We start from the raw sequence: 15708 nt of genomic DNA, 5'->3' as shown, positions 1-15708 counted from the left end.
GAGTATTATTATTTCAAAATACTTGTTATATTGAATAGTCCAAGCACTTGTGGCTGTAATCGAAACGGCCGCCATCTTGGAGGAAGCTACTGAAAATCGGTGTTGCGTTATAACTAATATGCTGAGTAGCAAACCTTTTTGGCACAAAACACTGCAAACACCACCTTATTATGTTGATATAGAATAAGCCTTACTTTAGTTTTTTTTTGCTTGATTGTTAATGTATGTTAGTTTTAAGTAGATTAGGCAGTTATATTATATTCGTAACTAGCTGACCCGTTGTTCTGTATATAATAAATAAATTAATGTTTTTATATGAATTTGTCAATAATATATCATAACACCAACAATTACTTCGTAAAATATGCACCCTGCTGTCGTAATGAAATTGTTTCACAGCAGAACTGTCAAACCGTGCGTCAATATATTCTCTCATAGAAATTATGTATGGACACATCAAAGGAGAAACAAATTTGTTGTTTTTATTTAATTTAGCAGCATTTTCCTATTTATTCACCTTTTAAACCTTCTCTGGACTTCGACAAATAATTCAAGACCTAAATTTGGGAAATCGGTCCAGCCGTTCTCGAGTATTAGCGAGACTAACGAACAGCAATTCATTTTTATATACATAGATTATTTAGATATGTTTTTCATTTAGTTTGTTATTATATTTTGTAAATGTTTTCCTGTATTTGTAGTGTTTGTTCCAAATAAATATATACTTACTTACTGTAGTACTGTAGGATAATAGGCAGGAAACGCGTAGCATCAGTACAGTACTGATGCTACGCGTTTCCTGCAAATTATCTGTATTCTCACAAATTATTTTGACATTGAGTAATGTCATCAGTACTTACTATTTTTATGTAGGTTCACTCAAGTAGGTAGTAATTGTTTTTTTTCTATAACAATAAGGGACGAGACGAGCAGTACGTTCAGCTGATGGTAATTTATAGGCCCTGCGTATTACAATGCAGTGGCGTTTAGGATTCTTGAAAAATCTCAACAATTCTCAGCGGTACTACAATTGCGCTCGACACCTTGAGACATAAGATTCTAAGTCTCATTTGCCCAGTAATTTCACTAGCTACGGCACTCTTCAGACCGAAAGATATTAATGCTTACACATTATTGCTACATATAGGCGCCGTTGTGGTACCCATTGGAATTGTAAATGTATCGCCGCCTTTTTCATATTATGTGTACCCGCCAATCTGAAACAATTTCCCGCGGTTCTTAAAATTGGAAAATTATAATACTCATTTATAACTAAATACTTTAATTTTTATTCAAGTAACAATTACACTTAACCTAAAATCAACCGAATTGCAACTATCCATATCACATCGTATAAACAAAATCTTAAAAAAAAACTTTTGATAAACAAACAATATAGGAAGACCCGATAAGCCATTGATGACTTTACCACTATGCTCATTAACTAAGAGGATTCCTACTATCTTCCGACGAATAAGTGACATAGTGCTTTTTATACTGCACCTACTAGAAAGAAAACTTTTACCCCCTTATTCATAATGGTCCGCTAACTTTAAACAGCCGCATAGGAGTGTTTTTTCTGACTTAGGTCAATAGAAGAAGACAGAGTGAGAATTAGCAATGCTTTAAGTTAGCAGACTATTATGAATAAGGGGGTAATCTTATACCTTTTAACGAGCAATTCTTATATATATAATCTGAATCTCGGAAACGGCTCCAACGATTTTCATGAAATTTAGTATACAGGTAGTTTCGAGGGCGAGAAATCAATCTAGCTAGGTTTCAATTTTAAAAATGTATTTATTTATCGTGTTTTAATGAGAAACAGCTACTAACATTTGAATAGAACGTTAAAATTCGCCACTATATACAAGACTATAATAGCTCAGATGGGACATTGGGTGATCCGGAAAGCAGAAGACCCCGGTTGGAATCCAGATGTCCTATTAGTTTTTTTTTGTTCAAGTCTCGTACATTCTTAAAATTCCGAGCAAGGCTCGGTTGTCCGGATAATACATTTTAAATGGAAAGCACAGCGACTCTTGAATTAATTTATTAAGATTTAATTTCTTTTTCAAAGGCATATTGTTAGTTTTTGTAACTGTTCAGTACAGCTATCGAAAACAATGTAAAAAAAATTGAAAACACAATAGGAATGGATTGTCATACAATTTTCAACTTTCGTTCCAGTTGTCACATCAATACGTAGGCAATTTATTTATAATTTATACGTAGACGTCGCTTCATTGTGAGTCTTCTAACGCATTTATCACGGGGAGTGTTCCGAAGAGCTGTTTAACCTGATTCCTGCCGCCGTAATTCCACCTTCGCACGACACGCCACAAGTTAGGTTATCATCCTCACCATCTGGATGTGTGGCGGTCCTCCGCAGTGCACAATTCAAGGAGCTTTCTTCCACGTGCTACAAAGCTGTGGAATGAGCTTCCTTGTGCGGTGTTTCCGGGACGATACGACATGGGTACCTTTAAAAAAAGCGCGTACACCTTCCTTAAAGGCCGGCAACACTCCTGTGATTCCTCTGGTGTGGCAAGAGATTGTGGGCGGCGGTGATCACTTAACAACAGGTACGTACGCTCGTTTGTCCTCCTATTCCATAAAAAAAAAATCTAAAAGATAAATCCAGCACGGCTAAATTATCACAAAACCTCACTGATATGTGAAGCCCCCTCCCGTGCCCCTTTCACCCCCTGGAGCTCGTCCTGTTGCGTCAGTACGGTCTGCAGCCCCATTACCGTTAGGTACATGCCGATCTATTTTCATTCTATCACAGCTTTGTTTTAAATATTTTCATTGTAACGTTTTAATTTTTCTTGTTAATACTTCCGCAGTTCTAAATAGATATTTACTTTTTGCACCTTAACCCAGATTCATTCATTGATTTTTTCATTATTAAAATAATCAGCATCACAAAACAGCAGCTTTACATCAATCTATAACACTGACAATATAAATCGTTGTTTATTTATTAATAATATCCTAGTGCTGCTTGTTTTGCACACCGTACCAAGCGACGATATGACGTCATCGACGTAAGGTCCAGAGATAATCTGACCGGGGACCTATATTGCTTCACAAGCATTTCGTCCGCTCGGATGCTAGTGACACTATTGTTCGCGACAGTTAACTTTTTTTTATGAGACAAAGGTACGAGACGAGCAGGACGTTCAGCTGATGGTAATTACAATGCAGTGCCGCTCAGGATTCTTGAAAAAACCCCAACAATTCTGAGTGGCACTACAACTGCGCTTCACCTTCAGACATGAGATGTTAAGTCTCATTTGCCCAGTAATTTCACTAGCTACGGCGCCCTTCAGACCGAAACACAGTAATGCTTACACATTAGTGCTTCACGGCAGAAATAAGCGCCGTTGTGGTACCCATAATCTAGCCAGCATCCAGCGCTAAAGAGCCTCCCACTGGTAAATTGTGAAGTGCGGTGAACAGTTGCTAGACAAGAGACGATTGAGACTTCATCTGCGCAGCGGCGTGCATATCATAGAGGCAATTAGCCAGTGCCCACCTCGTTAAGAACCTATATAAATATAGCACTAGTGTTAAAGTTAATTTAGTTTAATTTGGTTCCGTTATTTTATAATCAAACTACAACCCACTCATAATTTTTTCCGTACTTTAGATACTAAACACCTGCGGTAAGCAATCTTTTCATATTCCAGAGCTCAACTAAGACTAGTTAGATCCACAGTGCCTACCAGGAGCGTGCATTGGTTATTTAGCAAGGTAGGCACTGTGGATCTAACTAGTCGTAGTTGAGCTTTGGAATAAGCAAAGATTGGACGGAACGGAACCAAATTAATTTTAACGCTAGTGATATGTTTATTTATGTTCATAACGCGATAGGCACTGCCTAATTGCCTATATGATATGCACGCCCCTGCATCTGCGCATGAGCTTACCATCAGCGATCTGTGATATTTCCAGATAAGGGCGCTTGTTCCTTTAATCCATCCTTTCGTTCACGCCTTAACTTAATACCACAACGTACAGTCCATTATAAATTCCATAATCATTGAACAAGGTTAACTACCAACTATAATAATAAATTCCACAGTGCTAGATAGTGAACGTTCGAGAAATAAATAAAAGAAACACCAAAAATTTATTTAATTAAGTTGATTTATTCCCCTTTATAATTATGTCAACTATAAAAGTAGGTACATCACGGACGAGTAAAAAAAGGATTAGCAAGTGAAGCACCGTTATGCTAGTGTGTGTGCGGTTACGGGGGATACTAGTATGGCCACAAATACTTATATAGTACTGTTTTTACACTTTTTCACAACGCACGACGGCATTTTTAAAACATTTTATTGAGACGCAAACTGATCCGTCGCAGACGATGACAATTCTCATAATGGCCGCCTATCGGCTTGTAGTAGTGTGTGTGCGTGGGGCTATGTATTTACACGTTAATCGGCTTGTTTTGGTATTACAGTGTTATATAATGTAACACGGAGTACTTATTTATCTACTAGTCCGAGAGGTACATAAAAATATGTCGAACGATTCGCTTATTGCTTAGAATAGTGAATTCTACATCACTAATTAACAACTTATTCTAAAAGGCTACATAAGATACAAAAGGCGTTCAGGAACAAATTTCTCATCTCCACGATACTATCAGAAATATTAAGGCGCGGACTGACTAGGATTGTCAACGCTACAACCAACCCTACATTATTTGTGTTGGTCATGTGGCTAAGCTAAGCAAATGGGCATTTATTTTAATGGTTTTCTTTTGTTTATTCAAAATTTACATAATAACTTGAAAAATTGTTCGGTTTAAGTTTAAGAAAAGTACTAATTCTATTCAATTCTATAAAAAAAGAATATTATTGTCGCTTAAAATTCAGAGATTTTTGACTCCAAAGTTTATTTTTGGGCACAACTTCCAAATTTTTTATTGGATATTTCAAATTATATATAAATATTCTATTCGGTTAAAAATTATCATTAAATCCTTCTTTGTTCACTGTATTTCTTGCGTCGGAATATTTTCATTGCGTTATGTTGTAATCGACTCCCTAAGAAACCAATTTTTAATGATATTGAGGTATGACCGCGCCTTAACGTCCTTTACTTTCCTATAGAGTCATGGTAGCTTACATTATTAGTAAAGTTTTTTAATAATTATTATAACACGAGAAAAAAGGTATTGCTTATAGGTAACAAAAATACTTTATTACATACATAAATAAAGCCTTGGGGTAAATATGTATACACTTTTATAACAAAACTAGCTGTTGTTCAGGCGTTATCTATAACTATGTATTATTTATATAATATTCTTACAAATTACAAAATATTTTCGGGAAGTAACGGTTATCAAGGCACGGAATGGACAAGATTAAGACTTAATAGTTGAGTAAAATTGCACTTTTACAACAGTAATTGCACTTTTAAGACAGAAGTACGACGAGACGAGCAGGAAGTTCAGCTGATGGTAATTGATACGCCCTGCCCATTACAAGGCTGTCCCGCTCAGGATTCTTGAAAGACCCAAAAATTCTGAGCGGCGCTACAATTGCGCTCGTCAACTTGAGACAAAGTCTCATTTGCCCAGTAATTTCACTAGCTACCGCGCCCTTCAGACCGAAACACAATAATGCTTACACATTACTGCTTCACAGCAGTAAAAAGCGCCGTTCTGGTACCCATGATCTAGCCGGCATCCTGTACAAAGCAGCCTTCCACTAGTAAGCGTGGAGGCACATAAACAATGCACTCCTGTATTCGACAGGACATGGCACAATGTGTGCCGTGTCCAGTCGGCCCACACAAACAGCCAAATAATATCGATACCAATATGGCTGAAGTAATAAAAACACAAAATCACGAATATAGTGATACTACCACACAATATGATCATAATATCTGCTTCGACTAAGAAAAGACCAGCAAAACAGTAATGCAAAATGTAGGTACTGTAATATATCAGGTTGGTATAATATCAAACACAGAGAAACAGTCATCAACTGAAGCAAAAAGTTTCAATATTATCCATACCAACATACTCTGATAAAAAAAAAACACGATCATTACATAAATGGACGAACCACACAAAACGTCTATTTTGAATCAAAATAAATTTATAATTAGACTACCTAGAAAAATGTTGGTAATCTTTGAATTTTCATTTTGACAATGACATTTGTTTGTTTACTTTTTTTATCTCGAATTACATTTCCCACTCAAATGAACAATCTATACCCGAAAAGCCTACAAGATACATGGCAAACGTTTATACCACTCAAACGGTAGTGCAAAAAGTGCATATCAGAATCGTCCAAGAAGATAAAAAAAGGCATCTAGTGAACATACCGCAGAAACTGTAATATTCCATTCATACCAACATGGTCAGAGAAAAACAATCGCCAAAACAGACGGTAAATGGACATTCCACAAACACGGTAAAACAGAATGTCATCAATAAAGATGTGCCCACTGTTGAGAAACAACAAAATTTTCCTAGTGGAGGAGGAAACCAGAAAACAAGCGGAAACATTCGGTTTTTTTTAGATATTTGCAATAAATAATTGGACGTAATTCCAGGAAAACGTTCCAAACCACAATCATGTCGAAATCGAGTTAAGAGCACAAAACTGGTCACGTGATTCATATTAACGGACTGAAAAAAAAAATGGCAGCCCTACTGTCACTCTTTAAGTGACTTTGTAGCCCAACCCTCATGGATAGAATACACTAATATTTATTAAACTTTAAACACGAATACCTTAAAATGTTTGTGGCTTGGAACGTTTTTCAGTAACTACATCCAATTGTCAATATGATTTGTGAAACGAAAGTTGATTCTGTTCTATAGAATTCTTAAAAACCTTACATCAAAATGTCAAGGAGTTTAGATTGACCACGCAGAAACCGAGACCAGTTTCTGCGACTAAGACTGAGATCTATAAACTTAGCTGGGTGTTATAAAACGCGAACTTGACTTTAGCATTAAGCACGGCATAATTTTAGTCGTCAAATGACTACAAAAAAGAAATAAAAAACTGCGCTAAGCTCACAATCACCTAAGTTCCTTGTAAGTAAAGTCTGTGCAAAGTTCGCTTTATAGATGCCGGCCTGAGCCAGATGACAAAGCGAATTATAAAAAATTAAGAGAAATGGGTTCGAGTATAAAAAATACCCAAATATTTCTAATAAATCTATACCAGGAAGTAGTAGATGCTGGGATGGTTGATATAAATCATCATATTAGCACTCGCGTTACTCAAAGAAAAACTAAATACAAGAAATTCAACAATGATAAGGCACCTTCAAATATTTTGATTAAATCTTAAATTGCCAGACAGTAAACTACGACTCACTGAGAAGATGGGCCGGGAGATTTTCATAGAGATGAAACGGATATCCGGTAACTATCCGGTATCCGGCCTATCCGGCGGCTTTAATACTATCTGGCCGAATACCGGATAACTACCTACTATTCGGCCGGATAGGCATCAGGTCGAATTAAAAAAAATCTGCATCTGTAATTTTTTAATCACACCATAGTAAATGAATGCAATAGAAAAAAATTAATTAATTAGTACTCATACTGCACTAAAGGCAAATTATGGTGGATAAATACTAATTTCTCTGCATTGAGAGGTAGCAAGCGGTTTCGCTTCTCTCAACCGAATCTAACCGAGTCTACTCGATCGTTCGCGCGCCGCCTACGCAAGTCTGTGTTTGTGTGTGCGATACACCAAACGGCTAAGATCCGGCGGCCGGATATTCGGCTATTCGGCCACATGGTTGGCCGAATATCCGGTATCCGGCCAAACTGCTATCCGTTTCATCTCTAGTTTTTCAACACTTTTTCTCCCCATATCTAAGCCCTTTTACGAACTGATGTAGCTTCATAACGTTTGAGTGTTCTTGCAATATGTTATGTTATTGTCACTCGCAATAGTAAAAAAAACTGTGTGTGTACTAATGTATGCACGCAAGAAGTTATACTTCTTTGGCCTAATGAAGCAAAAATCATTAAAACGATTCATTCCTCGTGCTATTCTACTGTTATTAGAAAGAACAATTTTGTAAAAATGGCTTTGACAATTAATTATTAAATAGTGAATATGGCTGTATGGGCTTGAACCCTTTGCCTGTCCCAATAATGGACGAAGAAACGCATCTTATAATTTCACTCATATTTTTTTCATAGCGCACCTAAAGAAGTATAACTTCAAAAATATATTTCTATTCTATTCTATAAAAGTATGGGTGAACTCGGTCTCGGTTTTTGCGACTCTCTCCATACCACCCAGACCATGGGTTGATGGGTTGCCATAAAAGGCTGTATCGCCAGTTAATCTGTGGCCTGGATCATAAACAGCGAATTATAATAAGGAGTAAACAGACTTCATGGGTGATACTGAATGGGCAAAATTGTGCCATAAAGAAAATAGCGGAGTCTTAACTACATTGTTAGCGATTTGAATGCATTTTTATATTGACAAGCTCCCATTTATTTATTTTCGCATTCCAATCTGTTTAAAGTCAAGTTAATTCTTATTATTTTTTTTTATGAAAATAACAGACGAGACGAGCAGGACGTTCAGCTGATGGTAATTGATACGCCCTGCCCATTACAATGAAGTGCCGCTCAGGATTCTTGAAATACCCCAAAAATTCTGAGCGGCACAACAACTGCGCTCGTCACCTTAAGACATAAAATGTTAAGTCTCATTTGCATTTATTTCACTAGCTACGCCCTTCATACCGAAACACAATAATGATTACACACTGCTGCTTCACGGCAGAAAAAAACAGCGCATACTCCTTCCTTAAAGGGCGGCAACGCTCCTGTGATTTCTCTGGTATTGCAAGAGATTGTGGGCGGCGGTGATCACTCAACACCAGGTGACCCGTACGATCGTTTGTCCTATTCCATAAAAAAAAGTAACAGGCGCCGTTGCTACTCACAATCTAACCGGCATCCTGTGCAAAGGAGCCTCCCACTGGTAAAAGTATAATGCCAACGATGCTGTAATTTGATTTAATATTTTTCTATTAGAGATATTCATATAGTATATAGCCCCTGATATTGAACAAGTATTACAAATTTTTTTTACCAACGAAACACGACGATTTGAGACACTTCTCTTTTGCGCCGGGTCTGAGTAGACATTTACCTATCCCTTTCCTTAAAAACTAATACTACTACTACATGTGAATATATAGTCAGCACCAATCACAAAAGCAAAGTTACAAAATACTTAATCTATATGTCATTTATGTTAACAAAACAAAAACTTAAACTAAATAATCAAAAATTACTTTACATTAACAACAAGATTTTCATCTCAATTACTCTAAGCGGCCTTACAAATAAACTTGATTTTTGATAAAATTATACCTGAGTATAAACCAAGAATATGCAAAACGTTGACTATATCACTGACAACACTGTCAATACAATTATAATTCTGAAGTTTTCCAAATGTCAAGCAGCCTTGCAAATAAACGCGGGAAATGTTATACGTCCGTATAAACCAATTGTAAACAAAAAGTATATTAGCAGTAAACATTTACGGTCTTATTCATAACTAGCTGACCCGGCAAACATTGTTTTATCATATAAATTATTTTCAGAGTTAGACCGTTTCTTGGATATTGCAACATTACTTTATTTTTCTACAATAAAAGATTTTTTATAAAACAAACATAGCCTAAGTTACTCCTTATAACATCAGCTACCTGCCAATAAAAGCCCCGTCAAAATAGGTCCAGCCATTTCAGAGATTAGCCGGAACAAACAGACGGACAGACAAAAATTGTAAAAAAATGTTATTTTGGTATATGTACCGTATATAATATATTCATTTACATGCAGTACAAAACGGTGATTTCAATATTACAAACAGACACTCCAGTTTTATTTATATGTATAGATGATCGTTTAAAACATCAATAATAGACACTATACGTAATCGTACATTAGAGCCAATACGCCCATTATTTCTTCGGTAAATATGATGTGACTTATAGTAGGTAGAGGTGGGCGTCATAACACACAACACATTATATATTACAATATATTTTTACAACAGTATAACACATTATAAAATTTGCCACTAGACTGTTATAACATAATTATATAAATTGTTTCCGTACTATTATAATTAGTTCTAAATTTAAGTACAGCGCCATCTATGTACACGAGCGGAAAGTGGTGCGTTTCTTTTATTAAAATTTTTGTAAATTTAATGTTTTTTAACAGATGGCCCTTTTTCTAATTCGCTTTAGTAAGTGCTTAGTATTCAAAGTAATGTGAACACTTCGCATATCACAATTAAAGCTATTTTTACTTGCGACGACCAAATATATAAATTATAACACTGGTGAAAAGTATTGTAAACACTCTTGCTATAAACATTAGAGCTATTTCTAATTGCGATGAGACTAAGATAAATAACATTTTGGATAAAACAACACTTTCATTCATTATATTTCCAATGAGAATCATTATTTGCGAGTTTTTAAATTGATTAAGAGTTGAACAAAGCAAACAGAATTTTATAACGGGGCGGTACTCGAACGGTTAGCTCAGTTGATTAGAGCACCGGCATGGAACGCCGGAGGTCGCGGGTTCGATTCCCGCATCGTTCATAAAATTTTGTTTTTCTTATTTTATTTGAGTTTTTAAATTGACAAACTGCTAGTTGTGTTTTGAAAATTATTATTATCATTTTTAAAGCAAAATGTTTGCAAAAACTATAGTATGAATAGTAATTAATTAAATGGATATGTGTAATATATAATACGTCTTGAGTTATTTTTATTTTTTTATGTAAATAAACAAGTGTTAGTGTAAAAATAAAAGTTTTGTGAATAGTGTAAATATACGTCTAGTTAATAGTTTCTTTAACTCATTAGTCGATAAGATTGTTCTGTGTTGGTACACAAGTAAAAAAAGCTTTCTAAAAAGCACAACAAAAAAAATACCATCTACCTAGTACCTACTTAAAGTTAAAGTAAATATTCCTCTTCAAATATGTTATATTATAACACTAAATAACTTCAACCGCAACAACAACTATCAGCGTAAATAATTTCGATTAAAATATATAACATATAATATATATTAGGTATAACAGTTTACAAAACAGTTAGAAAAATATAACACAACAGTATAATTATTCATTGAAAAATTATAACAGTTTAGCCCACCTCTAACATTAGGTACTGTAGAGACGTATTAGTTATCGGAGGTTTAACAATCGATTATGAATAAGGAATTTTATCGAACGTTCTATTATAGGCTTAAAACACGTTTCAACTAAAATAGGTTTATACGTTCGATAAGCGTTTCATCATGAATAAGGCGGTTAACATTCGTAGTATATTATCAGGTCTAATTTTATGCCAAGTTTATTTCTAAAGTTTTTAAGATGTATGTAAATCTTAAAGATATAGTATCGATGTATTTTCAATCGATTTAGATCGTAATTCACAACATGAATAATATGATGCTTAAATGTATAGTAATACCAAAATCAACTCCCCTATTCATTTAACTTGAAACAAAAATTTATCCGAAAAAAAAAATATGAAGTCCAGAACGTGAACTACCCCGAGTATTTGCAAAACAGGTAGTCAGACGAATTTTTAAAGAGCACGATAAAAAATTAAATCAATTACAAACAGTTTGATATTTTTTGAGTGATATCCCTCAAATGACACAACAAAGAGATATGAACAAGACATACCAAGATTTTCTGTAAATGCGTCACTCGAACGGTTGGCTCAGTTAGTAAGAGCGCTCGAACGGAACCCGAAAGGAGCAGTTTCGAATCCCGCAACGTTCCTAATTTTTTTTTTATAAATTTTATTTGTATAAAGTGTCCTTTCTGCTTAACTACGTCCAACTATAAGCAGGCAATTAATACATATAAAATATTACATACATTGACAGAACGCTGCGCGAGTGCCAAAATCATGCCGATTTGAGGCATACCGCGCGATCAGTTTCCCGGAACGGAAAGGTCAATTGTAATATTATGTGTTATAAACTAAACTTAAGGACTTAATTTCACCGGGACGCCACGGTAGCCAGGTAACCAGGCGAGCCACCGTGGTGTCCCGTAAGCTATACCAAAACGAGACACAATACAGACACCAGTCAAGACGCTTAAGCTGGTGGCGACACCAAACGGGCCAAGTAAGTAGATCTCTTTAGAGCTGTATACGTTTTGTTAGTAGCGGTGACTGGTTGCGCCGCCATGGTGTCCCAGTGAAATATAGCCCTAAGCCTCGTCCATGGAAATCTAAATAAGAACTTAGCTGATTAATTATTAAAAGTTTCTTGATACATAATTTATTTTTACTTATTTAAATCTGCGTTACTCGCGGTTCATCGGTGTTTGTATCGACTGTAAGTGTAGTAAGTTCGCGGTCACGCCCCCCGCCTTGACAGGCCGCGTACAAAGAGCGCAAATTCGTAGTGCTAGACGTAATTGAAAACAAAAGAGCACCTGCTATTTATTTTGATCAAGACCGGACTACCTGTTTTTACAATAATTGTCTCTTAAACTATAAAAATACTTAATTAAATCCTACATTGAATAGTCTGCAGTTTTTTCGTGTCATTCTAAATCGATGTCACGAGTAAAGAGATGTACCTGTAAAGAGATCATAAAAAATTATTATTTCGATATTCAGTAAGTTTGAGATAAGTATGGGAAATTGTACCTTAAACGACAACCCACCATTACCAAAGATAAACAAGTCGATAAGTACCTAAATTCAGTTCATTTGTTACTTCCAATATTTCTTCATAAGTTTTGAATATTTTCGTTTCAAACAGTAACGATTCAACTTGTCTTATTTTGCAAACCTTTTCTGAATTGTTACTCTTTGGATCTGGGGTATTGATTCATATAAGAACGTTAGAGTGAGATAACCTTATAAAAGTTTAATGTTAAGTCAAACACTTTTGAAGGTATATTAACCTAAAATCTCCCCCGACGTGCCTAAGCAAAAATTAATAATAACATTTGCTGCTTGCCGAAAAAAAAGGCAAGGGGAGTGTATATTTAATTAGAATTACTTGTAAAATTTTGGAAAAAAGTGACAGATTAATAATTGGACGTAATTCCAGAAAAACGTTCCAAACCACAATCGTGTCGAAATTGAGAACAAAAAACTGGTCACGTGAAATATATTAACGGACTGACAAAAATAGCAGCTCTACTGTCACTGTTTAAATGATATCATGACTTAATAGCCGAACCAACATGTATGGAATACACAAATATTTATCAAAGATTATACACGAATTCCTTAAGATGTGATGTTTGTGGCATGAACAAATATTTCTTTTTATTTTATGCAAGCAAATTTTTATACGGGGCCTCCCCAAGGCACGCTAAGCCACTGGGTTTAAGTCAAACACTGTTGAAGGTGTATTAACCAATTATTGTGAATTTAAACAGCGAGATTGAAGTCAAATGATTTTAAAGGTATAATGACCTAATAAAACTTCCGGGTTTATATAAGATATTCTTAGAAACACAAAAAAATTTTCAAGATGTGTCGTCACCTCTACCCACTTGCAGCCGACAGACCGCTATATAAGCGGTAGCAGAACAGTTGGTGAACATTACTTCGTTTGTCGTCGGACTGTGGACATCTCACCGAAACTCTGTCCGTTTTCGTATTGATTGTTTGTAGTGAGCAATTATTTAAATTGTGTTGACAGTGACAGGGTGAAGACGTCTATAAAAGGCGACATCTCACTAGCGTCGACAATCCCAGCGGAAACTCCATAGGGAGTGCCGCTTGCGCCTCTCTCTCCCCAAGAGAAGGTCGCCTTCGATGTAGGCTTAGAGGGCACCTGCCCAAAGCCAACTGCAGGTGGTGTTTAGTGGGTAGGCACCTAGGTTTCACGTGAGTCCCACATAACCAACGCAGACTTAGGCTGCGTTGGTATGCATGAGCATTCACCACCTCCCTCCCGTCGTTATCCCGGAGGGTAGCCCATTCCCTTGCTTGAGCGCAAAAAAAAAAAAAATAGCGTCGACACATTTTCGCTGCAACCGTTGACTAGTTAGGACGTTATTCTGTCCGATTTCTATTCGAATATTAGTCATTGTGTTGTTTGAAATTTATTCTTAGAAGCTTAAACCTATTTGATATTATTTCCTAATTATATAATAACCTAATAAAACTTCATATTCCGCTGTTTTTTGTCATAATTACACCAACAAGTTCAGCTTTCATCATACAAATGTAAAGAGAATACACTTCTCTTTGTTATAAGTCAGTGTCAATATGACACTGACAAATGTCAATGGGACTTGGTGATTAGCAATTTAAACTTTAAAGGTCATTAGTTAATTTAGTGAATATTGTAAAATAAAGTTATTATAAATTTATCTCCATAAAGAATCGACATCAGCTATACACTAGCATTAAGTGTCGTTTCTTTTAAGTACAGGTTATGCCTAGAATTATTTAACAGATTATTTTAAACTATCTGACCTGGCAAACGTTGTTTTGTCATATAAATTATATATGTTAACATTCCCTGAGCTTCAACGAATCTATTACAAAAGATTTCATTGAAATCGGTCGAATAGTTTAGGAGTTATTAGGGAACATAAAAACATACATTCTCTTTCATATATATAGATGTAGAGAAACAAAACTTTTGTTTTTTATAGATATATCTACAACAATACAATAACTGCTCGTTAGCGGCCGTTCCCAATATATCTACAGATATCGATAAATTTCTACCTTCTACAGTCAGTAATTAGCTGTCAATAATCTGAAGCTCCCCCAATATACCCAATAAGTCATTCTTATCGCCAGTTCAATGTTGCAATTTCCATACAAACTTCTATCGCTGGTAAGCTATACGTCATCCCATTGAAAGACAGCGTGTACGGATAAGGTGAGTTACCGTCGATAAGTTTATTGGGACAGAAAAGTCCACGATAACAATAAAAAGCCGTTAGTAAACTAAAAATACCCTCAAATGTTGTCCCTCTAGTGTTATTGGTGTGTGTGTGTATTACGAGTGTATGTTATGTGGTACGTACTGCGTCCCATGGCCGCCAGTAGGGCGGGTGCGTCAGCCTGATAGAATCCCACTTCATCCTGCTTGCAGTTGGTGATCGTCAGCGACCCTCGCCCCTGCTCGTCTACCTGCAGATGCTTGACCGCTCTATTTATCATCTCTGCAGTCACTTCTTTCGGGAAATCTAGAAACAAAGGACAAATTACAGAGTCGGCCAAGTCTTGTACACCTACATTAAAAAATATTGACACAGGCGTTATTTTGAGGAAACCCATAATTATATTTATTTTTTAAATAATAATAATGACACATTGTTTACACAAATTATCTTGCCCCAAATTAGGCATATATAGCCTGTGTTATGGGTTGGAAGACAACGATATATTTAATACAATATACTTACTTAAAAATACATAAATTCATACAAACATCCATGACTCGGAAACAAACATCCATATTCATCATACAAATGCTTGCACCTACCGGGATTCGAACCCGGGACCTCTAGCTTAGTAGGTAGGATCGCTAGCCACTCGGCTATACAGGTCGTCAATTATGGATATCAGTTGTGCAATGATGTAACACGTACCTATTATATTCAATTAGGATAAAAGTTAGGCATTTGCATGTGAAAATAATAT

This window comes from Leptidea sinapis, chromosome 2 (genome assembly GCF_905404315.1).
Source record: "Leptidea sinapis chromosome 2, ilLepSina1.1, whole genome shotgun sequence".
Lineage (NCBI taxonomy): Eukaryota > Metazoa > Arthropoda > Insecta > Lepidoptera > Pieridae > Leptidea > Leptidea sinapis.
This window is presented reverse-complemented; position numbering follows the sequence as displayed.